The sequence below is a fragment of the Rattus norvegicus genome, chromosome 2, assembly GCF_036323735.1.
Source record: "Rattus norvegicus strain BN/NHsdMcwi chromosome 2, GRCr8, whole genome shotgun sequence".
In the NCBI taxonomy this organism is placed as follows: domain Eukaryota; kingdom Metazoa; phylum Chordata; class Mammalia; order Rodentia; family Muridae; genus Rattus; species Rattus norvegicus.
Genome location: NC_086020.1, coordinates 171690853 through 171718800, shown reverse-complemented (window position 1 = coordinate 171718800; position 27948 = coordinate 171690853). Strand labels below are relative to the sequence as shown.

At 44.0% G+C, this 27948-nt stretch overlaps 1 long non-coding RNA gene across 6 annotated transcripts in view; it reads right to left on the bottom strand.

The window, feature by feature from the left end:
• LOC134485933 (uncharacterized) overlaps nt 1–27948 on the bottom strand; it is a 31662-nt gene that overhangs the window by 2764 nt on the left and 950 nt on the right. For 3 of the 6 annotated variants that reach the window (XR_010064348.1, XR_010064346.1, XR_010064350.1), the window contains exon 2: nt 46–27353. This is a non-coding gene — a long non-coding RNA (uncharacterized LOC134485933). Of the gene's footprint in view, nt 1–45; nt 27354–27948 lie in introns of those variants that run through there. The other 3 variants (XR_010064349.1, XR_010064347.1, XR_010064351.1) reach the window with 2 other exon arrangements.

The window sequence follows — 27948 nt, the reverse complement described above, 5'->3', positions numbered from 1 at the left end:
TGAGCATGTACTGACAATCAAGGTCTCATTAAGAGCATGGTTTACGGGGTTGGGGATTTAGCTCAGTGGTAGAGCGCTTGCCTAGGAAGCGCAAGGCCCTGGGTTCGGTCCCCAGCTCCGAAAAAAAGAACCAAAAAAAAAAAAAAAAAAAAAAAAGAGCATGGTTTACTCTGGAGGACATTGAACAAATACCCTAAGAAGTGATTGTAACAGGTGCCATGGCACCAAATGCAGGGAACTAGAAAGGTTTATCTGAGGACTGTGGCTTGGAGTGGCAGTTGGGGGCATTTAGCTAGAAACCTAACAAAGACATGGGATGAGCATGTGAGAAGACTCTCATGGGAAAAAAAACAAAACTGGCTGTGGCAGAAAAAGTCAGAGCCCCATGCCCAAGGGAGGACTAGAGTGGTGGATCTTAAAACGGGTGGGAACTTTAATAGGTTTGGGTCATTGGATATAAGACAAAGTCCATGGTTTGGGACTGGGGATTTGATTGGTAAAGTGCTTGGCTTCTTTGCATATATGAAGACCTATGTTCAGTTCCTATTACAAAAAGAAAAAAAAAAAGCTGGGCATGATGGTATAAGCCTGAAATATCAGCTCCAGGGTCATGGGCACAGGAAGACCAAAAGATCAAGGTCATCTTCAGCAGCATAGCTACTTTGGGGAGATCAGGCCAGCTATATGAAACCTGTCTTTGGGGAATAGAATGGGGCATGGGGGGAAGGGGAGGACAGGGAGAGGTCTGCGAAGGATTGACCTATTAACTTTGTTCCTGTGGGAGGGCAACACATCACGGTAGGATCACATGACAGAGCAATGTCACTTACCCCACTGCCAGAACTGAGTGAGAGGACAAGGGTGGGCCCAGAGTCCCGCAGCCCCCTACAAGAGTACACTTTTGATGACTACAGAGGTGCCAACTGCTTACCAATAATGTCTACCTTGGTACCGGCCCTTTAATAAAGTGACCTTCGAGGGATATTGAAGATAAACGTTATAGGAAGCCTCGGGGGTGGAGTTGCTGGGGACAGGGACGGGAGAGGACAGAGGACGGCAGTTGCATGGACTGTAATAATCTGGGTAAGAAGTGATGAGAGCTTAGAGCAGGGCAGGGAGGAGGTGCAGAAAGACGGGACATTTCCTATCATGGCAAAGACTTACTGCGATGGGGGTCAGGTAGGTGATGATTGCAGATCATGCAGTTCTGGCTTGGAGTAATTTTGACGATGGTGTTAACTTTAGTACAGTTGAATAAAAGTGTCATTTAAGTTTTGGAAGGAAAATAATAAGAAAAAATGTAAAAGTCACTTGTCTCTGTTTTACGATTGTTTTGTGAGGGCATTTTCTTTAGTGTGCAAGGCTTTTGTTTTATTTGTCTGTCTGTCCTTGGTGATGCTGGAGGTTGAGTGCAGAGCCTTGTGTCTACTAGAAAAGTGTTCCTCTACTGACTTTTCTCCTTTCTCTTTTCCCTGAGAATTTCTGCTGAAAGCCAACATTTCCAAGGTCCCACTTTCTCTCTCCCAGACAGAAAGAGACAGAAAGAGACTATAATGGTTACAGGACAATTTTTATCACCTGCAAAATTTGATTGTGATACACACACACACACAGAGAGAGAGAGAGAGAGACAGAGACAGAGACAGACAGAGACAGAGACACAGAGAGACAGACAGAGAGACAGACAGAGAGAGACAGAGAGACAGAGACAGAGACAGACAGAGACAGAGACACAGAGAGACAGACAGAGAGACAGAGAGAGACAGAGAAACAGAGTCAGAGAGAGAGAGAGACAGAGAGAGACAGAGAGACAGAGAGACAGAGACAGAGAGAGACAGAGACAGACAGAGAGAGAGACAGAGAGACAGAGACAGAGAGAGACAGAGAGACAGAGACAGAGAGAGAACTCACAACTCCTCTCTTTTCCATTGGTCCAGTTGGTGGGCCTCTCTTTGGTTGGTTTGTTTATTTGAGTCCGCTTCTCAGCAGGCAGCACTGAAAGTTAAGCCAGGTACTGATGTACTCACATAACACATGCAAAATGAGAGGTGTTCTCCCAACCTACAACAGGTATCTTTTGCACATTTCCAAAGATCTACCAGGGAGTTCCTCTTGAAGAAGTCCTTGGCATAGTACTCATCACTAAGTAAATGTCAGTTGTTGCTACTATTTTTAAATCCTTCTTATTAAAAAAAAAAAAAAAGCTACCACTTTTGGTTCTGTGATGGGTCCAAACAGTGCATGTGAAGCTTATACGAGCTAAGTTCACATACAAATATACATTCATATCTATTTCCAAAGCAAATTTCTTTTCAGAGCAGCTGGAGAAACAGCTTGTGAGGAGAGCTGGGAGTCAACTGGTGAATGAGAAGCCAAGGGCTGTCAGAGCCATAGTCCTGGGCATCATTAAAAGTTGGCTAGAAAGACAGAGTTGGCAGTAATAGAACGGAAACAGGTGATTGTAGACCCACTCAACAAAATCCAGACCAAACTAAACCCAAACTAAAACTAAGTTTTGTGTTTCTTGCTAATGTTGGTAATTACTTCTGCTTCACTTTCTTGGTCATAAAAATTGGAAAGCAAGCCCTAGACTCAAGCCTTGTTGAAGATTCAATGCATGTGAGGATTCTTTTTCTTTTTTCTTGTTTTTTTCTTTTCTCTCCCCCCTCTCCCTCCCTCCCTTGCTTACTTATTTGCTTTCAGTTGGAGAATTATAATCTGTAAAGTTAAATGCTAATTTTTTTCTAGAAAGCAGTTGTTGTAACTCTTTACCTAGTCCTAGAGAAATACAGCGGCTTATATGTACAGATTTCTATAAAGACTGGGTAATTATGTTGGTCAGAAGGGGGATTTTTCCTTAGTCAGATGCCTCAAGGTCACTTGTAATATCACATTCACCCTTGTGTTCAAAAACTCCCATTGACTGCATGGCCTGCAGTTGATCCCCTCTCTCAGTGTTCAAGTGTGGCCCTATACCCAGTGTTGAGGAAAGCAGAGATGTCTGGACTTGTTCTCCAGTCAGCTTTAGAGAGGGCAGTCGATGTCCATTAGAGGCAGCTGCGGGGCTTGAAAACAATGGGGAGGGGCTGAGGAAAGGACTCAGTCAGTAAGAGCACAGGTTTGGTTCCCAGCACCTAAATGGCAACTGAAACCATCTGTACCTCCTGCTCCTGAGGATCCAGTGCTCTCTTTTGCACTCTCTGGGCACTGCATGCATATGGCATACATGTAGATATGTAGGACAACATCTATACACATACAATTTTAAAAATGAATCTTAAAAACAGAGACAAGGAGAGGGCTCAGTCAGCATAGTTTTCTCTATTGTGACAAATGCCATGGCTGAAAAAGAAAATATAAAGTCTCTCAAGGGAAGTCAAGGCAGGAACTGAGGTAGAAACCACCAAAGGAGGAAGGCTGCTTGGTCACTTTCTCCTCCTGCGCATGCTCAGCCTGCTTTCTTATACAACCCAGCAGCACCTGCCTAGGGATGGAACCGCCCATAGGGGGTTGAACCCTCCCACATCAATCATAAATCAAGACAATATTGCAGAGACGTGACCATAGGCCAGTCTGGTGGAAGCAGTGCTTCCAGACAGAAGGAAGAAGTTGTTCCTTCTTTCCAGGAGGGTCAAGTTGACAAGATTATACTAGTCAAAGCACTAGTCCCTGACCAGAAAGATGACTCCCTTGCTGTTTGAAACCCCGAGGCTAGATGAGGAAAGAGGAAAACGGGATACTAAGAGTTTAAGATAAACTGCCGTGCACTGCTTGTCAAAAGGCAAGTTACTTCCCTATTCCCAGACAAGTGCTACAAGGCCAGAGTGCCAGGACGGGTACTGTAGAGAGTGTTGATGGCAGGGATTCCCATGACCCAGAATTGACCCCAAAGCATCCAAGAGCTGCTAAACCTGTGTGGACATCTTCCTAGCAAGTGACTCTGTGATTAGACAGAGGATTATACACCACACCACGTTCCTTGATGTCATCGGGTAAGTCCCCAGAGCTGTACCATACTGTGGGAAAAATGAAGAGGGAGACCATCGAACAAGCTTATGTTCTTTGACTGATGGCAAGGATATTGTTTCTGTATGAAAGGTAGAAATAAAGTTCCATTTTTCTTGACTAAGCCACTGTGTACACTGTGAGTGAGGTTTTGTCACACCAGAGCTCCAGAGTGAAAAGCTGAAGAAATGATTCTAAGTACAAAGGGCAGAGTCACCTCAACAGTCACTCGAGGTAGCATGAGAAGCTGGTGGAAGATCGGATCTGCTTATTTATTTATTTATTTATTTATTTATTTATTTATTTATTTAGATGTTTCTGGTGCTAAGCATGGAACCCAGGGCCTGGTTCGTGGTAGGCAAGGCCTCCACTCCTAGCTCATTGCCTGAATTTGTTGATGATAGTGGATTACTTTTAACATTATTTCTTTTTAATTATGTGTATGGGGGTGGGAAATATGTGAACACAAGGAGCCCTGGCATGCTGGAAGAGGACATTAGATGTCCTGGAGTTGAAGCTGCTGCTGGTTGTGAGCCGTCCAGCATTAGGTACTGGGAACCGAACTCTGATCTGCAAGAGCAGAGCCTCTCTGAAAGGGTGAACCGATTCTCTAGCTTGTTTTGTTTCTTTGGTTTTTGGAGGTGGGTTCTTATTATGTATCTCCAGCTGGATACTTGCTCCGTAGCACAGGCTGGCCTGGAACCTACAGCAATCCTGCCTCCTTCCAGCTCCGGGGGACAGAGATTACAAGTCTGCACCACCATGCCCTACATGATTGCAGTTGTAAAGGCCCCACGGAAAGTTTAGTCTTCAGAGGCAACTTACTCAATGCATGGGCTGTGGCTCAGAGCCTCAGTGGGAGCTAAAGTTGTTCCCATGAACTTTTCCTTGAGAAGCTAGAGGTGGCAGTGAACAGGCAGCACCAGCTAGAGGGTAGACCTGACCCCTTGCTCAAGGTCTGCACTGTGCAGTTGCATTGGCGCTACCGACCCAGGGTGGTGAGTAGAGAGTAGAGTTGTATGGTACAGAGACTGCCTGTCAGCACCCTGTGGGAAACAAGACTCACAGAGAAAGCAGCCTGAGCAGGAGATGGGGAAGAACCCAGCAGTGTTGAGGAAAAACAAAAGCAGGCCGAGGAGAGGAAGAGGAGAAAGCATTAGCAGCACTTGGGGATTTCTGATGACAGTGGAAGTAAAAGCCACAAAGGCCGAAAGAGGAACTCGGGCTTCAGAAGCGTCCTCGTCACTCGCCCACCCTCCCCCGAGAAGCAACCATACAAGGGGAAAGAACGAAAGGAAATGTCCAGTTTGTACCATAGACCTGATTTTGAGGCAGGATACAATGTTCTGTTTGATAGAACATTGCCTAGGTTAGAACGGGAAGAGAAACGTTCCTCGTCAGGAATGCGTGCTTTGGTGGTCACAAGGTGCCTGAGCCTTCTACTCAACTTTGAAGCTAGGACTTGAAAGAAAGGGTGGGTGGGACTGAAAACCTTCCATGTCCTGTTTATGAGGAAGGGGAGGAGAGCAGGAGGGGGGAAAGCAACACTAAAACGGAGTCTTCCAAGAAGCTATTTTATCAAGAACTTAATTCACGTTCAAGACTAATCATAAAAATAAAGGGTCCCTCTCTACCTGCAGCTGGTAGCTTGTGCACTGACAGTAGAACATGAGAAAGTCACTGTCAAGCTGCCAGCTGCTATTTAAAAGATAGTTACTAAGAGCCAATGCAATGGCGTGAGTCGTGCCCCGTTCGCAAAACAAGGCATAGATGACCGTCATGTTAAAACAAGTACGTTGCGCCAGTATGAGAACTGTCATCGGCCGAGACTTGACACTTTTTTAAACTTTCACTGCTGGTGAAAGATGCACAATGACCATCCTATCGGGTGCAGCTCCGTGGCATCAGGTATAGTCATAGTTTTGCAAACATTGGCACCATCCAATCTTCAGGAACATTTTCATCTTCTCCAGCTGAAACTTTTGTGCTCATTAAAAATAGCTCGCAGGGGTTGGGGATTTAGCTCAGTGGTAGAGCGCTTGCCTAGCAAGCACAAGGCCCTGGGTTCGGTCCCCAGCTCCGAAAAAAAGAACCAAAAAAAAAAAAAAAACAAAAAAAAACAAAAATAAAAATAGCTCGCAGGGCCTGGAATGGTGGCTTAGCACTAAATAGCAGTTGCTGCTCTTCCAAAGGACAGGGATTCAAGTTCCTACTACCCACATGGTAGTTCACAGCTACCGTAACAGTCTTAACTCCAGTTCCATTAGATCCAGTGCCCTCTTCTGACCTCTGTGGGCACCCGACACACACGTAATACTCATACATACATGTAAGCAAAACCCTCACACACACAAAATAATAACATAAAATACAAACATTAAAATTAAGAGAAGCTAGCCATTAGCTCTCTGCAGCTGCTGGTAATGACCTTTCTACTTTCTCTATCTGTGAATTAACTAAGTTCCTTCCATAAATGGCATCACGTAATGTTTGTTCTTTGGAACTGGTTAAGTTAGCATTCGGATCATCTATGCTGCAACACATGTCAACATTCCCATTTTAAGGCAGAACGAGAGACTGTACTTTTTGAGGGAAATACATGATATAACGATATAAAAATCTTTCTTTTAAAAAATTATGCATCTCACACTTGAACCTCCCAAGGCTTAGGGATCATTGTGGCATGGTGGGTGGAGAGACTGAAGAAGCTGAGACACTGTTTTGCAGACACAGCAGGGCAATTGAACACGCCTTCTCCCAGTGTTGTGACAGTGTGCACCAGGCTGGCCAAACTCAAGCCAGACAAACTTCCAATATAGAGAGGTGAGATGGGCACAGGTCCCACCCCTACTTGAGGAGCTACTGGCAGTTGGAGGCTGCTAGAAAAGAGGAGAGAGAGAGAGAGAGAGAGAGAGAGAGAGAGAGAGAGACAGAGAGAGAGAGACAGAGAGAGACAGAGACAGAGACAGAGAGATAGAGAGAGACAGAGAGAGAGAGAGATTGTTTTTTAAAGGTGAGGCCCTTGGTAGGTCATGCTCCAGTGGACGAGTGCACCCCTAGAGTATGTGGGTTGCATAAATTGGAGTTGTTTGTTTAAAAAAGGAAGAAGATATATAGTTGGGTGGGTAGGGTCAGGGGTGGATCTAAGAGGAGTTGTGGGGGTAATTATGATTCAAATACATTGTATGAAATTTTCAAAGAATTAATTAAAAGTTTATGTGTCTGTGTGCTGGCTCATACCTTATCAAAGCTCTAGGGTGATTACTGTGAGTTCAAGGCTAGCCTGATGAATAGTACAAGACTGTATGTTAAAGTATTGTTAAAGCTCAGAACATGGGCTGGAGAGATGGCTCAGCGGTTGAGAGCACTGACTGCTCTTCCAGAGGTCCTGAGTTCAAATCCCCACAACCACATGTAATGAGATCTGACACCCTCTTCTGGTGTGTCTGAAGACAGCTACAGTATACTCATATACATAAAATAAACAAATCTTAAAAAAAAACCTCAAAACATATGTGTTTGTGTCATGTTCTAAGTTGTTGGAGCAGCGAGCAGATATATTGGGATTCATGAACTTGCAGAGGAGGTTGGAGGCAACCTTTGGGTTATGGTTGCTTCTGGCCCTCTCTACTCTCAGTTGGGCTGTTTTCCTGGTTTTCATTTTTGTTTTATGTTGTTTGAGATGAAACGTCAAGGTATTGCCCAAACTAATTTTGAGCTTCCTGTGCTCAAACCATCTGTCTGCCTGGGTCAGTCTTCTGAGTACCTGGAGCTGTGGGTATGTGTGACTGAACCTGGCTAGGGAAGAGTTCTCTGGGTCTCAGTGACTAGACACTGAAGCACAGTGCTTTTGCTGCTAAGTGAGGTGGGAGACCTTTGTCTCACCTGGCAAACAGTGTGGTTATGTTTCACCCCAGCCTTGAATGAAGTTCTGTGTGGAGGTAGTCAAGGGATAGTTATTGATCACCAGTATGTGCCTGTGACTCTGCTCCTCACTTCCAGGCTGAAACCTGTCTTCTAGAGCTCAGAGTGCCACTCGGTTGTGGAATGGCCGCTTAGCACACCCAAGGGCCTGGGCTTCGTCCCCTCGCTCTGTCCTGAGAGAGAAAACCCAAGTTCTACAATCTCTATTTCTCCTCCTAGGAGCTCTTTGCTTTTTAGGGAAACCAAGAATAGTGCCGGAGATTTACAAAAGCAGGGGGATATTATATTTTAGGTGCTTTGAAATAAGAAATTTTCTACAAATGCCATCACTTAACACTTGGTAATATGGTAGCTGTAGCTTGTCTTTCATGATTTATATGTGTGTCTGTCTGTCTGTCTGTCTCTCTCTCTTTTTCTGTGTGTGACTGTGTGTGTGTAACTTTTTGTAATCCTAGCAACTTGGAAGGCTGAGGCCTGTATCTTGTGAGTTTAAGGTCAGCCTAGGTTACATAACACTGTGCCTCAAGAAAAAAATATGATGGGACTTCAGACATGACTCAGTTAAGACTGAGTACTGTTCTCACGAGAGGACCTGAGTTGAGTTCCCAGCGCCCACATAGAGTGTCTCACAACCAGCTGTGACTCCAGCTCCAGGGGATCTCACACCCTCTTCTGACCTCTTTGGGCATATGCACTCATCTGCACATACACACATGCATGCACACGTTTAATGTATATATAATGATTTATGCATATACTATGTATGTATAATATGTAGATATATGTATCTGAAAGTATAGCTCAATAGTAGACCATGTACTTAACATAGGATAGGTCTTATCTTAGATCTTCAGTATAGAGACAATATAAAAATATTTACCATTTGCAGGTAGACCATTGGTGGTTAGAGCGCATTTTTTGATGTTGTTATTTCAAAATATCTTATGCTCCTAGAGATTCCTTCCTACCTTTTATATGTCTTATTCAAAGAACGGTGTGCTTAGGATCCCTTTAGTCAACAACTTCACTTTAGTATTGACAATGAGCGGATCCAGATTGTGTGTGTGTGCGTGTGTGTGTGTGTGTGTGTGTGTGTGTGTGTGTGTGTGTGTGTGTGGCGTTACCAGTTGTCACCACCAGTTCTCTGCTCCTCTGGGTCTCTTACCCTCTCAGGACTGTGGTTAGGTTGATCCTGCACTTCTGTTCCACTAAGTGATTTCCGTTCTGCTGTGAAGAGACGCCTTCGCCCACACAGTTGCTGTGGGAGTTCTCATGGGTTTTCGGTCAACCCACCCCAAGTTATTTATATCACTTTAGCTTTGAAATCTGGTAGTTGCGTCTATAAACTACTTAAAACAAAACTCACCGAGGGTTTCCCAGAAGAGGCTCTGGATTAGACACACCAGTGTGAGAACATAGGTTCTGGTGCAGCTGCTGGCTTCACTTCTGTCCTCTGAGTTCCCACTTTTATCATCTATCCCTCTGTCACCTTAGCTTTATCTAGTCTCATCTTGAAAATCTGTCCTGACGAAGTCAAAGTTCTTCCCTGGGTCTTCATGGTTCAGACAGTACGGCACAATGGTTAAAGGTGGGAACCTTTAAGCTACTTTTTACAGAGCAAATTCAATTTTACATTTCTGAGTGATTCTTGCATATCCTATTAGGTGACCGGTTTGCCTGTTTGTTCAGAAATGTTGCCCAAAATATCCATCTGGAGTTCAAGGATCTCATGAGTAAGGCCAACATCAGGACTATCTTACTACTTACTGATGCTCAGGCCCTCTCTCAAAAGTAAGGCCAACACCAGGACCACCTTATGGGTTACTGACACTCATGTGCTCTCACTACATGACCCCTGTACTTGGGGGTCCCTACAGCTCAGTGGTAGCACATTTGCCTGACATAAGCAAAACCCTAGTTTCTATCCCCAGCACCAAAAAATAAAAAATAAAACAAATAAAAAATTAGAAAAAGACACGAGGAAGGGAAGGAAGCAAAAAGTAATTAACTCTACTTGAAGGACACATAGATGAGAGGGTAGTGAACTCTGCCTAGGGCAGTACAGACGAGTAGATAGTCAAATCTGCCTTAGAAAGATATTGACTTCTTCAGAGGCCTGCAGAAGCTTTTACCAGGTAAGATACTGGGCCTCGTGGTGCTCACCACTTGTGCAATTATGAAGTCTACACTGACATAACTAGCTTCATCACTATGCTGTTCTAGAATATATAGTTTAGGGAAGCTTAATGTACCATATGGTTGTGTTTACATTGTGATTGATTTGTATTATGAGTAACCATGTATCAGAAAGAAATGGACACGTTATTGCACACAGACAGATCAGCACAGCAAAAACATGGAATTGGCAGGTTCAGTGGGTTTTTAGGAAAGACGGTTCGTTCCTGGTGTTTGAGGTGACTGCAAAGACGACTAGGAATAGTGTAGTTTCAGAATCTGTGTGGAAAGCCTTAGGGGCTCTGCTGCAACTTCAGACTTTACTCTGAGGTACCAGGGATACACTCAAAGTTTTAAAGCATGGATGATCAATCTATATTTTAGAGGGATCTATGGTACCAGCATCAGGGCAGACTGTAAAAAGGGATGTTGGAGGTTCCCATTAGCTATTCTGTGAGTGGAAAGAGAATGGCCAAACACTGAAGAGAAAATTCAGTCTTGTTATTAGGATTAAGAAAATAGAAAGAGTTGAAAACCATCAGGTTTCTACTTTGGGCTTGAACATTGTTCAAGAAACCCAAATAGGAGAAATAAGAGAATCCAGTAGCTGGAAGGAGAAGTTATTGAAACAATTCTGAGCATTCTGAATTTGAGGGGCCGACCTTTCCCAGGAAAAGCCATTGTGTTAGCTGTAAGATCAAGAGAATTTGGAGTCAGAAAAAGAGTTTGAGGCCAGATCCATGGAGCCATTTGATCAGCTAAGAGACACAGAGAGATAACATAGCAGAGAAGAGAAACACGGTTGGAAATTGAGGGTCTGTGTGGTTTGAATGAGAATGGTGCTTACAGGCTTGCATGTGTGAATGCTTGATCCCCAGCTTGTGGAACTGTTTGGGAAGGGTTTGAAGGTGTGGCCTTGTTGGAGGAGGTCACCGGGGAGTGTCACTGGGGTTAGGTATTGAGATTTCTAAGGTCCATGCCAAGCCCAGTCTCTATCTCTGTCTCTCTCTCTACCTGAAAAGTGTGGAACAGATATAAATTCTCAGCTACTACTCTAGCACCATGTCTGCTTGCTTGCGGCCATGCTCCTACTGTGATGGTCATGAACTCACCCTCTGAACTGAAAACTTCTCCCCATTTTAATGCTTCCTTTATAAGTTGCCTTCTCAGTGTTCAATACCTTTTTCTCTCTTAGAAAAATTATCTAACCCCAGCAGGCCCTTGCAAGGGAGATGACACAATTTCAGATGTCCTTTGTGTTGTGGCATGGCAAAGGGTAAGCTGGCATTCTTGAATCCAGGGAGTTGAGAGATTTGTAGCTGGGTGTTCATCAGCAGGCCTTGAAATGTCTGCACAAGTCCTTAGGCACAGGGGACAGCACAACACAGAGCAAAGGAAATGCTTGCCTAAGCAGTCAACCATGGCAGTTGTGAAATGCTGTCATTGTTTAGGAGGATGCTCGGATGCTAATGATCTAGGTAGTTTCCAGTGGTGACAGAGGAAGGGAACTGTCAGAGAAGCAAGGCTTGAACACAGGAGAGCCTGGCATGTGACCCTGGGAAAGTCTTAATCAGGCAGGGCTAGCCTTCTGTGAAGTTCCTGGTGCAGAGGAAGAGGTGAAGAGTTAGGAGTTTGTCGTTGGGGGGGGGGGGTTGCTGTAGTCAGTAGAGTACTTGCTATGCAAAGTGAGGATCCGAGTTCAGATCCCTAGCAGCCAGTGAAAGCTGAGAATGTCTGTGTGCATCTGTAACTTCAGCCCTGGGAGACAGAGACAGACAGAAGATGGCTGAATTTGCTGGCCAGTCAGCCTGGCTGAATCAGTATGCTCTAGTGAGAGACCCTGTCTCAGAATAAAGTAAAGGGGTGAGTGATTGAGGAAGACATCTAATGTCAACTTCTGGCTTTGACATGTGTGCACACTCACATTTCTCATGTACAAGTACACACACACTTGAACATGTAGCACACATACACACCATCATGCACACGAACACACACCTGCAAGTACACCCAGAATCACAGGTGTACACACACACACACACACACACATATGAACATATAACACACATGTACCTCTCTGTCTCTCTGTCAAGAATAAAAAGTTGAATATAGAACCTTAATGAAAAGAATGACTGAGAAAACAAAACCAACATTGAATATCACTTTATGAAAATAAGCAAATCAGAAACTGTTATAGACAAATCTTTAAAGATAAAAAAAATCACAATTATTTTCCTGTGGATATATTCAGGATGGGCTTTCTGGAGCAGTTGGAACAGAAGCGATGGACAAACTTCAAATAGGCCGAGGAAGAAGGGGAGAAGGGTGACTGGAGGCAGGGAGGACAGGGGAAGCACAGAAGAGCAAGCTCGTCTGGAAAGCGGAAAAGCGGAGATGCATTGGAGTGGCAGAATGGGCATTTGGCCAAATGGGCCATTTAAACAAACAAACAAACAAACCCTATAGTCAAACAGCTGATTTTATGCCCAAGGGTCACTCCATCCTCTTGGCTGCCCAGGCTGCCAACTTTAGAGTCAGTCTTAGCTTCCCCACCTTTCATATGCCAGGCTTTTTGTTCTCTTGCCATTTTTTAGAGCTTTCTTTTTTAATTGCTGTTTACTATTGTGTGTGTATGATGTGTGTTTCTGTGTATGGTATGTGTGTGTTGTGCGTAAGCCACAGTACTTCGCAGGGATCAGAACACAAGTATGCAATCCATCCTCTGGTTCCCCTTTTACGTGAGTTCCTGGTATTGAACTTAGTTCATCAGGCTTTCGTGGCAAGCTCTTTTACCCTCCAAGCCATCTCGCTGCACTTATACTGTTGGAAAATCTTTTATCTCCTTTTAGATAACATTTGGAGCCTGGCTGCCTCTCAGCCCCTCCACTGCTAATGGCTGGCACAAGCCACTACAACTTCTAGTCTGGATTGCACCACGGGCCTCCTCACTGGACTGCGAGTGCATCGTGCTGTTGCCTACCTGCCTTCAACAGCAGCACGGCAGCCAGACGGAGCCTTATCGAGTGTACATCAGACCATGTCACCCTGCTAAAACCCTGTTGTGACTGCTTAAATGATCGCAGAGTAAAGGTCAGAGCATCTGCTGTGCTCAGGGTGCTGACACCCCTGCACCTGTTCCTGTCTGACCTCATCTCCAGTGTCTCCCTTACACAGCCCCAGTCACATTGGCCTCACGCAGCACCCTCCTGTTTCAAGGTCTCAGCTGAGACTGTTCTGGCCCCAGAGAGCTGTGGGGTAACATTTGCTCACATGCCGTCTTGTTATTGAAGCCTGCCTTTGCCTCACCGCTGAAACTCGTGCCTGACTCTTCTTCCTACTTCCACCGCCTCAGTCACCTTCTCCTACAGGGATGATCACCTCTACTTCCCATGGAAGGCTGTTCAATGCTCCTCCTCACAGCTACATCAGACTTCCTTCCTTCCTTCAGAGAATTCAACATCCTGGCTTGGGACTCACGCAGGTCCAGAAATAGACCTGCTTCTAGTCAGTGGCGTTCTTGGCAAATGCTGGGCACAGTGTCTGCTGTGGTCCGAATGGAAGAGGACATTTCTCAAGTGGGACTTTCATTTGATAGACTTATGTCCTGTCACTTAAGGAGGATCCATCTTTAGTGTTATACAATGTTGACTCTTTAGGATATGAAAACATCTATTAAACAGAATTAATTGTTCTCTTATATTTTATAATCTTATGTATTGCCTCCCTGACTTTGATATGACACCTTTTAAAAACTACATAAGGTTGCTTATGACCATATATATACAATATATATGTGTATATATTTTCATTTTCTGATAATTTTTTTCATTCCCTAAAGGATTGAAATTAGCAAAAATCAAAGCAATCTGTGTAGAAACAGACATTAAAATCCTAACTTTCCATTTTGTGGGTAAGTACCTTGAGGCTTGGGGTCTGTCACTCTGTTGGTGGATTGTGAGTTAGTGCTGGTTGTCAGGCCTCCTGAAGGCCAGGGGATCAATGATCCACTTCAAAATGGTTTGGGCCAGGGTGCAGCCAGCTAGTTTATATATATTTACTAGCTGTCCCTAGCTAATAAAGTGGGGGCAAACAAGACCAAGCCACAGTCTCTTGAGCTCTCTTACATATGGAATGAGATTTAATTTGAAAATATTTCTATAAAGCTTTGGCAATTCACCCTCTGGCATTAGCATTGAGAATTATTAATTACCACCCTAGCTCCACATGTATATATGCGTCTGTTTTGTAGGATCTAATGAGGAAGTGTTGGATCAAGTGCCTCAAATATATTCTTAAGAAATTCCAAGGGTAGGTCTTAAAATCTTCTAACCATAAGAAACAAGCATGGGACTATGTTAATTAGATCAATGTAGCCATTGCATAATGTCTACATATTTTGTAACATGTTGTATACAATAAATAGTATTCAAAATTCTTTTTGAATATTTACAATGTTAATTAATTTTTTAAATGAAGAGGCTAAATGTTCAACACACAAAGAGACAGTGTAGACTTTGTCAGGTGACTGTTGGTTGGGATGCAGAAGGGTAATCACAGTAGCCAAGTCAGGGCTGCTCAGACACTTGTGAGGCTGGGGACTTTAGAAGAGACTTGGTCACCTTCCTTGTTATCTCCAAGACATTCCCAGGGCCAGAGACTAATTAATGACCTTTTTCTTTTTCCATTTACAGGCCTCAGTGGTCGCAAAAACGGAAGTCAAGTTTTCCCATGTTTGTTGATGTACAGACTTAGCCAGGGATCAACTAACTGTAAACTCAGGTTGAGAATCTGGACCGGTCCGGAACTTGAGAACACTTGCCTGTTTTATCTGTCATCTGTGCTAGGAGTTCGTTTGTAGGTAATGGCAGAGACTTTGCAACTGTTTACACTGCTTTCAAAACCCTAGACTTCTACTCCTGGGAGAGCAGGGTCAGACTGTTTATGTCTCTCACCAGTTGATTGAGAGTCCCTTTATTATTTTAAATGGTCCCTGCATCCCGCCCTGTTTCTTGATAACCATCCTTCACCAAGAGCTTGGAACAGGCAGCAGCCATTAGACGTTAGGGAAGGACTGGTTTTTAAGCTAGTCCCTTATCTTCCAAGGTATTTGCTGGGGAAAACCATAAGAAAATGGGATGTAGGCTGAACATACTCAGACTTCCTCATGAATAAAGGGAAGGCACGCTCCATTTCTATTTTACTATTCACTGTCCCAGAGCGTTGGCTGTTTGGAATGCAGCCTATGCCCTGTTGGCAGGGATTTGGAATCAATTTACAGTGTGTGAGATGATAACACATGTTCTGGATCAGGGGCAGGGAATGTTCGGAGCTGTAACTCTGTCTGTCTCCCCATTAGCACAAAGTCTTGCAAACTTGAAGCTGGAGAAGTGGCTAAAAACACTAGGCTCAGTGTGTACGTGTGCCTTTGTAAACGCAACACAAAACATAGGCCCAGGACAAATGCCATAAATTGAGGTCATCAAAAAAGATAAAGACAAAAACCACCTCCACTGAACAGATCTCCTGGTATTTGGTAGAGATGCTACTTTTTGGGAACTAGAAATACAGTTCTATGCACATTGACATCTGCGCCTAGTGCTGCAGTGGTGTTTAACAACAGCTGGAGAACGCATCTGAGACTCGGTGGTGGGGAGAAGAAACTCAGTGGAAAGCGTCGGCTTTAATACGGTACAGAAGTATGTGTACAAAACTCAGACAGTGTAAGTTGAAACCTGATACGCCCGAGGCACGAAGTAGAAGCTGACTCTTGGCTCTAGAAGCTAAACACTCGAGTAACGTGTATGTGCGTGTAAGAGCATGCATGCAGCAGGAGTCATTTAGAAGCCTTTGTGCAACCAAATGGCAAGGCTCAGCCAAAAGACGAAATGCTGTTCTTCGAAAGATGGGATTTGCGCATTGAAATGATCAGAAAAAGTTATTTAAGTCCTAAAACCTTCATGTTCTGGACCCTTGTAAAGAATGTCTTATTGCTTTTACTTTACCAGTGTGTGTGTGTGTGTGTGTGTGTCTGTGTGTGTGTGTGTGTGTGTCTGTGTGTGTACACTGAGTGAATGAGTGTTAGTGGCCATATGATTTTAAATATTCAGACTATAAAATCATTGCACAAATCATAATTGACTTGGTGTTTTTAGAACATTTTACTAATTGACAACCTGACTGAAAAGTATGTCTGAATTAAGTATCACCAAAATTTTGCCAAAAAGAATCTGATTAAGTAAATGGTCAAGAAACTTGGTACAGCTTTAATTAGAGGAAAGATTATCTTATTGTTGATTTTTTTAAGTTTAGAAGTATAAGAATTTGTGAAATGAGCCAGGCTTGGGCTGAGGCAAGATTACTTGGGCCTAGGAATCTGAGGTCAGCATGGGCAACATCACAAACTCAGTCTCAAAAAATGAAGAGAGAAGGGATGGGCTAATGCACAGTGGCAAAGTGCTTGGTCCGTGGTACTGAAAGGAAGAAGGCTTGCCTAACATGTTCAAGGTCCTGGGCTTGATCCTTGCACCACACGAACCAGGTGTAGCTTAGAAGGTGAAGACAGAAAATCAGGAGAGTAAGGCTATCCTTGGCTACATAATGAGTTTGGAAAAAGTCTGGGGTACATGAGAACCTGTCTCAAAAAAAAGTATAAAACCATCTCTTGATTTTGTTGTGCCAAGAAACATTTGTGAACCCCAAAAGGACCGCCAAGGGGTCGATTCCAATGCAATCGCATTGGGGTCTCTTTATTTAAGGTAGTGCTTGGGCCACACCACTGTCTCTGACGCAGGAGAATGAGGAGGAGCAAGCCCAGCTTCAAGCAAGCATTTATAGAGGCTAGAAGTAGGTATCTAGCCTGGTACACACATGATTGAGAGGCCATTATGGCCTTTATCATAATTGGCTGCTGCTGGGAGCCAAACCATAAACTTAACTTCTGCTTTCCTCCTGATTGGTGGTTGTTAGGAAGTGAAGTGCCAGGGGCAGGCTTGTAACCTGGAGGTGCAGATTTGTTGGGGGTAACCTGGAAACTGGTGCAAGTCACAGGTCTTGTTGGGGGGTAATCTGGAAACTGGCACTAGGTACCGCTGACCTGTTAATTAACTTGAGTTCAACCTTAGGTCATGTTCTCCAAAATGGAGTCTGAACCCAAAAGACCTGGTCTCTCTCAATTTGAGTATATTGTCTAAGAACACCATGGCTAACTTTGCAGTCTCATGTAGTGACACTATAGTGTGTTCGTCACCTTTTCGTGCTGTGACAACATGTCTGTGAAAAATGACCTAAAGAAAGATATAATTGTTTTGGTGGATGTTTTTGGGGTTTAAATCCACTGACCCTGAGCTCTTGTTTGTCAGGAGGTAGCACATGAGGAAGAGATTGTGTGGCAGACCGGAGCTCATGGCCTCAGGGTTTCCTGGAAAGCAGAAACCCAGAATGAAACCCAGAATTAGGGACTGAAGACAGCCTATGGTCCCCAAGGACCTAATCCTTTCAACTAGATCCCATCTCCCGAGTTCCTACCACAGTCTATCCAATTATGAACCCATCAACGAACTCTCAGAGCCATCATGATCCAATTATTTCCCCAGAGCCTCCCCTCTGGACAGTGCTTCACTGGGGACCATGCTTTGCACATATGAGCCTTTGAGGGGGTGGGGGTATTGGTAACCATAACACCGTCATCATCTTAAGAGCAAGCATTAGAAAGCATTTTCTTCTCAGCAAAGTACTTCTACATATTTTACTCTATCAGACCTACCTGCCTATTCCCCTACGGATAACACATGGGCTTTTTCTTGAGGGGTGGCTACACATATCCAATTTAAAAATTTTTTCCAGAGACTTGACTTTATTACATTAATTCCCCTGGACAACTAGGACCATTCTAACCATTCCCTGTCCAGAACCTGCTCCTTGTAAACTGCCAGTGTACCAGTTTCCTGTTATTAGAGATGTCTGGATTGTCTTGATCTAGAAGAGCAAAGAAATCCAGTTACGCTCCTCCTCCACTTAAGTCTCTCGCTCCCTGCCTTCCACTTTATCTCCTGCAAGCATGCAAGATCTATCCCTTTGCAAAAGGGGGAAAATGATATGCTGTGAGTGTGTGTGTGTACATGCATGCACATGGTTGTGTGTACACGAATGCCACCCATGGAAGGAAGCACACCTGTGGAAGTCAGAGAAAAACGTGCTGAGGTCAGTTCTTGTACTTCGTGAGTCCTAGGATTTGAACTCAGGCCCTCAGGCTTGGCAGCGAGTGCCTTTACCTTGAGGTATCTCACTGTGCCTCCTGCACATGAAAATCCTTACATAATTTGGTAGGGATAGGAGTGCAGACATGCTTAGGCTTCTGTAAGTTTTTGAGTAGTAGTTTGTGTTTAAACAAACACCCTCACCTATGTTGATCCTGCCAGTCATCCTCCCAGATGGAGCCCCATCTCCTTCTGTCCAAAGTCAGGCCTCTTCCCCCTTTGTGCTTTTCCAGTTGGAAGTTCCTTTCATTAGCACTTCCTCCTACGTCTTCCTGTTTACAGTATTAAAAGGTATACTCATGTGCACCATGTATCCGTCATTGAATACTTTCTCCCTGAGGCTGTCCAAATGTTCTTTGTTTTCTCTGCTCAGGGGCTTTACCTGACCTTCTTCCTGTTTGAGCTCTTATAAATAACATTGGCATAAATCACTTGCAGAATATATTTAAATTGTTTACTCTAAACTTTAGTAACTACCACTATGTCAAGGGTATGGTCATTTTTAGGGCTCTAATCCCTTATTCAGTTTTTCTTCAAGGAAGGGGATTGTCTCAAAATGTCATAGGTATTGTAGGAGTGGAGTTCTTCAAATCCTTCCCAATACTAAATTTTACAATAATTCACCTTGTTTCTGGTGCTATGAACGTATATATAACTTATATGAACTTATAACAATGCAGAGGCTGGAGCTAGACAGACAGTTGGTATGTGTTAGGCCCTGGGCTTCAGTTCCCAGCATCAAAACAAGGTAAAACAAAATAAAACAAAATGCTACCACAGCTGTCCTGATTTGCATTTATAAGTCAGGCACTGTATCAATAAAAAACTATTCAAGGGGCTGGGAACATGGGTCAGTGGGTAAAAGTACATGCCATGGCCCGAGTTTCAGTTTTAGAACCTACATAAAAAGCTGGACTTGGGTAGCACATATCTGTGAACCCAGCACTCTGTGATGGAGACAGGAGATTCACCCTGAAGCTGGCCAATCGGCACAGAGACATCACAAAAGACTTTGCCTCAAAATAATAATAGTAATTAATAATAATGAAGGAATAACAATATTAAAACAACAATAATAATAATGGGAAGAACTGACTCCCCAAAAACTGTCCTGTGGTCTCCGTGTGTACACCTGCCAACACACACACACTCTTTCTCTCTGTCTGTTTGCCTCTCTCTCTCTCTCTCTCTCTCTCTCTCACACACACACACACACACACACACACACACACACACACACACACACTCTGTCTCTCTCCGTTTCTCTGTGTCTCTGTCTATGTCTCTGTCTCTGTCTCTCACACGCACACACACACTCTTTCTGTCTGCCCCTCTCTGTCTCTCTCTCTCTGTCTCTCTGTCTCTCTCTCTCTCTCTCACACACACACACACACACACACACACACACACACACACACACAGAGGTAAATCTTTAAAAAGAATTCAGTCCTCGGATAACTTTAATATATAGTAATATATAGTTCCACTTGGAAGGAGGGCGGGCAGACGTTTCATTGCTATTTGGTAGCATTGTTACTGCCGTGGTCTGCATACACATTTCCTCATCCACTGATAATTGCCAATGTTCCTTATTCAGGTCTCAGCCCCAGCACACCATTTCCAGCTTAAAGTGCTCACACAGAATGAGGGCCCTGGGGAGGAGCAGGAGGCATGTAGCCAGTGAGAATGGGAACCAAAGTTCCCTGAGCCCTACAGTGTTTTTTCTCCTGTATTTCCTACTGCTTTCTGGAAATGCAAATGTCTCAGGAATGCAGCTGTGTGCTGCCTTCCCTCACAGCCCCCCTGCAGCAGCCCAGCAGCCCTGGGCTGAGGTTCCCACTCCAGCTGTTTGTGATTCTACTCCTTGGCTCCAACCCACTGTCTCAAGGACTCTCTTAAGAGCTGGGCTCCAGTTAGTGATGCTTCCTACTGTTCCCTCCACGCTACTGTTGGCGGTGGAGTTGCCTCAGGTTATGTCTCTGCATGTCTTGTTTGGCTGCAGTCAGTGTTCTTCCTAAGCTGAAAGAACTGTTTCTCCCCCACATCAGCAATGGCCAGACACGCTGTGAGGACTGAGTCACAAGGAATTAGTTTTCTGCTTAGGTGAAGGCCCTCACTAACCTATTCTGATGAGGTATTGAGGGGCATGTGTCTCAAAGGGTGTGGACTCAGAGGTCATATTCTGTCCTCTGTGAGGGTGTCCTTCTCAGTAAGTGAATGGGCAAATCTATCACATCCATAAGGGCGTACTTTTATTTCTACACACATACATACACATACAGGCGTGCACACACAGAGATAGAGAGAGACAGAGACAGTAGACAGGTAAGGAGAGAGACGGGGAGAGGGAGAGAGTGAGGAAGGGAGGGAGGGAGGGAGGGGGGGAGAGAGAGAGAGAGAGAGAGAGAGAGAGAGAGAGAGAGAGAGAGAGAGAGAGAGCACACTGAATTTAACCTGTTGTTGTAGCAAACTGCTCTGGCATATTAGCGGAGTCAGGGGCTAGGACCTGTGTTTGAATCCTAGCTCAGAGGGAGGTTCTCTTGATGTCTGCCTAGGTGAATGTTTGGTTCTTTCATTAGCAGGGCATTTGCTGTTTTGTTTTATGTAGGAATATACTACATGCCCAGCTTGCTTTTCACCTTTGTTTGTTTATGTAGAGAAGGCATCAGCTGCCCTGATGCCTAGATTGGTCTCAAACCTCTGGGCTGAAGTGATCTTTCCCGCCTGCCGTAGCTAGAACTATAGGCATGCACCACTGTGCCTGGTTCTTCCTGCTCTTGTTAGCTCTGAACAAGACACTGATCCTAGGAAGATGGGCAGATGAGCTCTTACTTTACCCAGGGTGCTCCTTTCTCAGTCAGCGGGCAGTTGTCTATTGGCCTTTGGAGGCAGAGTAAGAGAGCCTTATCCTGGTGAAGGGGCCTCTGACTTAAACCTGGGTCAAGTAGAAGAACTGAGGCAGGGTGTCTGTGAAGGCCATAGTTTCTGCAGGCCTGTCCTTGAAGTTGACTTGGTGACAGCCTTTTCTGAGCCATCATTCCTCTCCTGCAGCGTCCATCTAGATGCTCAGGCCTTGTCCTATTCTCGCCCCCCCCCCCCCCCCCGCTTTATATATACTTTAACTTTGCCAAAGTGATGCTAGATGGGCTGGCCAGGTATCTGGAGGGCGAAGGCCCTCTATCATTCCTTCTTCAAAATATGTGGCCCCGAGTGCTGAGCCAGCAGGCTGTTATTTGAACTTTATGTGCCAAGCCTAACATGACTGTAATTTGAAGGCACGCCAATCCAGGAAGCTGTGAAGCTGCTCTACATGGTAAATTCTGGAGCAGTAAAAATTGATGAATTTTAAAAGTTCAGGTTTCTGCTTTTCAAGCTCTCAGGTTAGGGCAGAAAACCACTCAAAGCTAGAGATGGAAAGGACTTAGAGGACTTACCATTTTATGACTGTTTTTAAGAGGCCATGGAGGGGAAGCATCTGATAGGCTGTAAAGCCTATGGCAGAGAGGTTATTCAGGTGGATCTGTCAGCCGTTTAGCTTAAAGTGAAGTTTGGGGAGGTCGTGCAACAGCTGAGTTCTAGGACTTAACTCACACAGTACTACATGGTTTCCTGAGTTAAATGGAAAGACCCTCCCTCCCCGCATCTCTGTTGCTCAGTATACTGTTAATTCTGGAATCATGGAACATTCAATAACCAGACAGGGGCTCTGTGGTTTTGACATTTTGTTAAAAGGTGTTCACATTTCTGGTCCTATTGTGACTTTTGCTCAGTATTTCCAATTTCATGCTTTTTGATGTTCTTAGGTTTGAACCCAGAGCCTTGGGGATGTCAGGGCGAGTGCTCAACCACTTAGCTATACACTCAGTTCCATCTGCTTGCGTATGTTCAAATGGTCACTGTTACAGCAGTGGTCAGCATGAGTTCAACTACCTGTTCACTTGAGGATGTTAAGAAGCACTGTCCCAGTGTCCTAAAGTATAGATTAAGAACTCGTTTTGAATTCTAGTTTTGCTTTCACTGATTTATGACTGAGCAATTACACCTTGCTTCTCTGCGTGCTGTGAGCCAAATGTTAGCATCCCCTCTGGTTCACCTGTGGTAGTATTAGGAGGTGGCACGTTTGACAAGTGGTCAGGCCATGAGGGTTGTTATGATTTGAAGATGAAATGCCCCTGCTAGTTCCTGTGTTGGTCTCAGCTGGTGCTGCAGTTGGGGAGATTACAGAACTTTTAGGAGATGGAGCCTGACCTCAGGTGGTTTCTCTCGGACATCCTGTCGGAGGGGTGAGAAGTCACTAGCACAAAGGTGGAACCCTCACGAGTGGGATTGGTGCCTTGTAAAAAGACCTCGGAGAACTTCTTGCTACTTCTGTGATGAGAAGACATATTGAATAGATAGAATTAGGAGTTGGACCTTCACCAGATACTGGATCTATGTTAACCTCAGATGACTTCTCCTAAAATCGTGGGGAACCAGTCGGTGTCATTTTCAAGCCACCCAGTCTAGAGTGTTTTGATACGGAAGTCTTAATGGACTAAGACACTGTGTCTCTATTTCTCCATGTTTGAAACAGTAGGAACAGTAGCACCTATATTCGATGGGGTTACCGGAGGGATGGAATGACTGACATGCCAGTGTTTAGGGCGGGGCCTGGTACATCATGAATGCTACATGAGCATTTCTAACACCATTTCTCAAAGCAGCGGCTGAGTTTCCACAGTGGATTGCGACTCCTTTGGGGGTCACATATCAGATATCCTGCATATCGGATATTTACATTATGATTTATACCAGCAGCAAAAATTACAGTGCCAAGTAGCAATAAATTAATTTTATGATTGGGGGTCGCCAACATGAGGAACTGGATTAAAGGGTTGGAGCATTAGGAAGACTGAGAACAATGGCTTTACGATGTAAATGGTGACAGAGTTGAAAAAGTAGGTAGCATTTCTGCTTCCCAGTAGGGCTAGGTATTACACTGTTGTTTATGTAGGATCTTAAGTAATGGTTTCCCGAGACCATGTTATCAAGACACTGACTCAGTCCTTTTGCTCCTCTTGGATAGTTTATTATTTCCAACAATGAGGGAGAAAAAACAAGCAAGGACGGGATCTATACATTTTGATTCCCCAAGCTGACAATTCCAATCACAAAGTGAGACTCATTAAGTTAATATGTTTTTCACCTTAGAGGTTTATATGGGTAACTGTCTCGGTAGGCCATGAGCCAGCATGCACAGAGATCCTGTTATGGTTTGTGTATATGCCCAGTCCAGGGAGTGGCACTGTTAGGTGTGGCCCTGTTGGAGTAGGTGTGTCTCTGTGGGCGTGGGCTTTAAGACCCTCATTCTAGTTGCCTGATATTCTCCTAGCAGCCTTCAGCTTAAGATGTAGAATTCAGCTCCTCCTGCACCATGCCTGCCTGGATGCTGCTATGCTCCCACTTTGATGATGATGGACTGAACCTCTGAATCTGTAAGCCAGCCCCAATTAAATGCTGTCCTTTATAAGACTTGCACTGGTCACGGTGTCTGTTCATGGCAGTAAAACCCTAAGACAGGTCCATAGAAGGACAAGGTCTGTATGCTTAGATGTATGGAGACTCAAAAGAAATATATGACAGATTTTACAGAGTTTCATATTGCCTTTATGAAGGCATTACTTATCACTTATTTATCACTGCAATGGCATGTGGGTAGGCCAATTCATAGTTAGTTGCAGCTCATTCCATAAGCTTTACAACTATAGTTGGTTCTTTATAGAGCTTTTTAAAAATTTACTACAAATATCTTATATCAAGTAGAATTAAAAGTTATTTCTAACATATTCTTGTCAAGAGACCAGATGATGAGAGGAGGTAGAGTTTCAACAAGGGTTAGCTGTTTCACCTCCTAACCTTAGTTTCTAAATAAAATAAAGGTTGCACTAGATCCAACCGGTTCTTAGGAAGTATATAGTCATGTAGGTACCATGAGTTTCCCATGACAGGTTAGAAAGGGGAACCTCTCTTTCAGGACATAGTTCCTGGCCACATGGTTTGGCCTTTAGTCAGTCAGTCTGTAGAATGAGATGCTCTCTTTGCTTCAGGCATCCTTGAATGATGGCTTAGCATGGTTAACTCCAGCCTCTCTGCCTTGGCCACTCAGTGCACAAGCAAACACAGCAGCACTACCTGAGTGATGGGTCACAAGAGTCCAGTGTGACAATCAGGACATAGGGATTTCTGCAGAGAAAACAGAGTGAGGGCTGCTGAGATGACTCCTCAGGTAAAGGCACTTGCTTCCAAGCCGGATGACCTGTGAATGTCCCCCAGCCTTCCACGTGATGGAGAGAGAAGTGGCTCCTGGACCTTTGTGAGTTTGAGGCCAGGCTTGTCCAAACAGCCAGTTCCAGGACAGCCAGGCATAAAATAAGATACAAAGATATAATAAAAGAAATTTAAAAGAAGAAAGTGCAAAGGCTCAAAGGGTTTAGCTCTGGTGGGCTTGAGAACATGAAGGCCACTAGGCAGAAGAGCACTGGTCATTGGAGAGGTCAGGCTAAGTGGAAGGCGGGCATGGGTGGATCTCTCATAGTTCTTACTGGACAGTTTTACCTGAATATGAATTCTGTTTCTACTACAGAAAACTACTGGGGAGCTTCATGTACAACTGGGGCTCTATTTTTAAATGGCCATTCTGGATCCGGCACAATTGTGATGTAAGGAGCATGGAAGCAGAGAGGCCAGTACAAGGCCACACAGGCACCTGTGTGAGAGACACACACAGGCGCTGTGGTAACATGGATGATGGTAGAAAGGCAAGCTATGCGAAAAAATCTGGAAGTGGACACATTATGATCTTTTTGATAAATCTAAAGGAAATAAAAGGAAGAAGAAGTAAATATGACTCCTGGCTTTTGGCTCAAGGAACTAGGGAAACGGTGGCACCAACACTTGAACTTAAGACTCGGAAACAATGAAGTTTGGATAGATGGAATTAAGAATTTGAGATATGTCATGCTTGAGATGCTTATAATACAGTGAGCTATTAATGACACGCAGGCAGTTGCGTTAAGAGTGGAACTTCCAGGGGTTGGGGATTTAGCTCAGTGGTAGAGCGCTTGCCTAGGAAGCGCAAGGCCCTGGGTTCGGTCCCCAGCTCCGGAAAAAAAAGAACCAAAAAAAAAAAAAAAAAAAAGAGTGGAACTTCCAGATGCACTAATGATCTGAGACTCATAGCCTTAAAGATGAAGTAACACAGAGCTACCTGAGTCCATTCAGAGAGGATCTGAAGGGTATAGAGGGCTACAGCCTGAGACTTGTTTTAAAGGCTGGACATGGGAGGAAGAGGGTGCCAAGAAAATGCTTCATGTCTTTGCTCGTTTAACATTGCCATCATGGGATACTACAGACTGGGTAATTTATAAGGAAAGATGGATTCCTAACAATTCCGAACCCGGGAAATCTAATACACCTAGTTGCATGCGGCGAGGGTCTTCTTTCAGGGCAGAGAATTCTTAATAACTGTAGACACTGGCGGCTTCCGGAGGTAAGATGGGATGAAGTTATAGCACGTGGCTAACAAGGTAGCTCAGAAGTAAGGGCCATTACTTCTAACCATGATGACCCACAGTTCAAGTCCTGGAACCCACACGGTGGAAAGAATGACTCCATGGGTTATCCTTTAACTTCCACACTTACACTCACAATAAATAAGTGTAAAAATAATTCTAAAGCATGCTGTAGCAAAAAGAGTGCCTTCGAGTCAAGGCAGCAGTTTGCATCTCAAGAATATAGATTTCTACTCTGCTTGTGGGAAGTTCCTTCCAGTCAGAGCTGAAGCTTAGATTCCTTAGCTTAGTGAAACTCTTGGTCTTGTTTCATTGGGGTAAGGCCTAAAACTGATGGATGGGCCAGCAGAAGGCTGCTACACGTATAGGAATTATTCCAATGTTTGATAAATGCTATGTTAATAAATAGGTAATTCGTGCATTTGAAGCATTACTATCAAACTTAATACTTTTTAGGTCGCCACACCTCCACAATGGGAATAAACTGCACTATGATGTCTAGCATTTATTGAGCACCTAATGTCAGATGTTTAGCAGGCCTTATCTCATCTTCACAGTACTTCCTGTGATTTAGCATGCCTAAATCTTGTCTAGATTACGGCTGCTGGGTTTACCACTTGAGTCAATTTTATGTAGAGATATAATTTGTGTATAGAAACTTATCATCTGAACTCAAAAAAAAAAGAGTTAAAAAGCACTGTTAACATCACAGATATTTTAAAATAAGAACTGATATTGTCATTGCGGTTTTGTGGTGCTGAGGATTAAAGCCAAGGTCTTGTGAATGGGGCAAGGCCACACTCCTGAGCTACATCCTTAGCCTCCTTCTCCTTTTTAATTCTGAGGCAAAGTCCCATACGTTGCCTAAGTGGTCTTTGTATGAACTCTGTGGCCCACAGGATGGCCTTGAGAGCTCTCTAGCCTCCTCCCTCACCTCAGCAGTTCTAGAAACCAGAGATCATAGGCCTGGGCCACTAGGAGAGTTGAGGGTGAGCTTTTTACTAATGTGTTTTTGCTTTTTATTGTTAGCTAATGATGTAGATTTAACAACAACAACAACAACAACAACAACAACAACATGTTAAATAAAAAGAATAAAGATTTTCCTCAATTTCTCAGCTCTAACAGTCTGTGGTTTTATCACTGACAAGGGGATAGCAGTAACAGCACAAATACATAGGTGTTATCTGAGGAGAGCAATTTTACTTCAAAACATGGAAGCTGCTTAATGGGTCATACCTTCCTGTTGCTCATGAGTCAGCATGAAACATACCTCCAGAGAGGGCTGAGTGGGTCAGATTTATCTAAGAAGACAGCTGTGTGATCCTGGATCATCCTCCTGCCTCATGGCACTGCAGATACATGCTTCTGGCTTGGTGAACAACGGTCAATTACCCACTTTGTAAAGACCTCAAAGTGGAAGTAGCAGGCTGCCCTGGAAAACCTTTGGTAGGAGAGTAAATAAGAGCGGACTCAAATATGGCCTGTGGCAATATTCCTCTGTCTTCTAAGTAATTCTCACTGACAGTGTGACACTTGTTAGTATAGGACTTTGTTAGTAAAAAGGTAAAATAATTTAAAAGTCGGTGGAGTTTTACATCATGACTTTTAAACCTGTCAATGTTTGCTTGTTTTTTTTAATATAGGTTTACAATCAAGTAACATTAAAATTAACATATAATATTAACATAACAAATAGTAAGGGAAAACTGAAACACCTAGCATTGGCTATTCAAATGTTGGTTTTGTAGCACTATGACTTGAACCATGTTCTAGCCTAGCTACACCTTTGGCCCAGTACATAGGCTTCTGTTTTACTGAGAACCTTGAGTGCAATGAGGGAATTTCAGCATCTAAGGGGCAATCAGAAACCCAGAGAAGTGAAATGAAGAGGGAAAAAACGGTCCAATGGGACAGGACAGAACATCCTTGCTAGGGATGTACCCAGCCAATCTAGAAAAACCAGGCAACCCAGGAAAAAAAAAAGTAAATAATTGGAGCTGTCCCAAGTTAGGCAAAGCAAAATGACATTTTCATGT